Consider the following 2,561-nt stretch of genomic DNA (forward strand, 5'->3'; position numbering starts at 1 on the left):
TCTGGCTCTACAGCAGCTCTGCTGACCTGGTTCTCTGGGTCTACAGCGGCTCTGCTGACCTGGTTCTCTGGCACTACAGTGACTCTGGTGGCCTGGTTCTCTGGCTCTAGAGCGACTCTGCTAGCCTGGTTCTCTGGCTCGAAAGCAGCTCTGCTGACCTAGTTCTCTGGCTCTAGAGCAGCTCTGCTGAACTGCTTCTCTGGCTCTACAACTGCTTTGCTGACCTGGTTCTCTGGCTCTACAACGGCTCTGCTGACCTGGTTCTCTGGCTCTAAAGCAGCTCTGCTGACCTGGTTCTCTGGCTCTACAGCAGCTCATTTGACCTGGTTCTCTTACTCTAAAGCAGCTCTGCTGACCTGGTTTCTCTGGCTCTACAGCAGCTCTGCTGACCTGGTTCTCACGCTCTAGAGCAGCTCTGGTGACCTGGTTCTCAGGCTCTTAAGCAGCTCTGCTGACCTGGTTCTTTGGCTCTACGGCAGCTCTGCTGACCTAGTTCTCTGGCTCTAGAGCAGCTCTACTGACCTGGTTCTCTGGCTCTACAATGGCTGTGCTGGCCTGGTTCTGTGTCTCTAAAGCAGCTCTGCTGACCTAGTTCTCTGGCTCTACAGCTGCTCTGTTGACCTGGTTCTCTGGCTCTAAAGCAGCTCTGCTGACCTGGTTCTAAAGCTCTAGAGCAGCCTTGCTGACCTGGTTCTAAAGCGCTAGAGCAGCCCTGCTGACCCTGTTCTCTGGCTCTAGAGCAGCTTTGCTGACCTGGTTCTCAGGCTGTACAATGGCTCTTCTGACCTGGTTCTTTGGCTGTAGAGCAGCTCTGCTGACCTTGTTCTCTGGCTGTACAGCAGCTCTGTTGACCTGGTTCTCTGGCTCTACAGCGGCTCTGCTGACCTGATTCTCTGGCTCTACAAACGGCTCTGCTGACAAGGTTCTCAGGCTCTAGAGTAGCTCTGCTGACCTGGTTCTCTGGCTGTACAGCGGCTCTGCTCACCTGGTTCTCTGGCTCTAAAGCAGCTCTGCTGACCTGGTTCTCTGGCTCTAAAGCAGCTCTGCTGACCTGGTTCTCTGGCTCTACAGCGGCTCTGCTGAACTGGTTCTCTGGCTCTACAGCGGCTCTGCTGACCTGGTTCTCTGGCTCTACAGCAGCTCTGCTGACCTGGTTCTCTGGCTCTACAAACGGCTCTGCTGACAAGGTTCTCAGGCTCTAGAGCAGCTCTGCTGACCTGGTTTTCTGGCTCAAAAGCAGCTCTGCTGACCTGGTTCTCTGGATGTACAGCGGCTCTGCTGACCTGATTCTTTGGCTATAGAGCAGCTCTGCTGACCTGGTTCTCTGGCTCTAAAGCAGCTCTGCTGACCTGGTTCTCTGGCTCTACAGCAGCTCATTTGACCTGGTTCTCTGACTCTAAAGCAGCTCTGCTGACCTGGTTTCTCTGGCTCTACAGCAGCTCTGCTGACCTGGTTCTCACCCTCTAGAGCAGCTCTGGTGACCTGGTTCTCAGGCTCTTGAGCAGCTCTGCTGACCTGGTTCTTTGGCTCTACGGCAGCTCTGCTGACCAAGTTCTCTGGCTCTAGAGCAGCTCTACTGACCTGGTTCTCTGGCTCTACAATGGCTCTGCTGGCCTGGTTCTGTGTCTCTAAAGCAGCTCTGCTGACCTAGTTCTCTGGCTCTACAGCTGCTCTGTTGACCTGGTTCTCTGGCTCTAAAGCAGCTCTGCTGACCTGGTTCTAAAGCTCTAGAGCAGCCTTGCTGACCTGGTTCTAAAGCGCTAGAGCAGCCCTGCTGACCCTGTTCTCTGGCTCTAGAGCAGCTTTGCTGACCTGGTTCTCAGGCTGTACAATGGCTCTTCTGACCTGGTTCTTTGGCTGTAGAGCAGCTCTGCTGACCTTGTTCTCTGGCTGTACAGCAGCTCTGTTGACCTGGTTCTCTGGCTCTACAGCGGCTCTGCTGACCTGATTCTCTGGCTCTACAAACGGCTCTGCTGACAAGGTTCTCAGGCTCTAGAGTAGCTCTGCTGACCTGGTTCTCTGGCTGTACAGCGGCTCTGCTGACCTGGTTCTCTGGCTCTAAAGCAGCTCTGCTGACCTGGTTCTCTGGCTCTAAAGCAGCTCTGCTGAACTGGTTCTCTGGCTCTAGAGCGGCTCTGCTGACCTGGTTCTAGGGCTCTACAGCAGCTCTGCTGACCTAGTTCTCTGGCTCTACAACGGCTTTGCTGACCTGGTTCTCCGGCTCTAAAGCAGCTCTGCTGACTGGTTCTCTGGCTCTACAACAGCTCTGCTGACCTGTTTCTCTGGCTGTGAAGCAGCTTTGCTGACTTGGTTCTCTGGCTCTACAACGGCTCACCTGGCCTGGTTCTGTGGCTCTAAAGCAGCTCCGCTGACCTGGTTCTCTGGCTCTACAGTTGCTCTGTTGACCTGGTTCTCTGGCTCTAAAGCAGCTCTGCTGACCTGGTTCTCTGGCTTTAGAGCGGCTCTGCTGACCTGGGTCTCTGGCTCTACAGCAGCTCTGCTGACCTGGTTCTCTGGCTGTACAACGGCTCTGCTGACCTGGTTCTCTGGCTCTAAAGCAG

Source organism: Triturus cristatus, chromosome 1_1 (genome assembly GCF_964204655.1).
Source record: "Triturus cristatus chromosome 1_1, aTriCri1.1, whole genome shotgun sequence".
Lineage (NCBI taxonomy): Eukaryota > Metazoa > Chordata > Amphibia > Caudata > Salamandridae > Triturus > Triturus cristatus.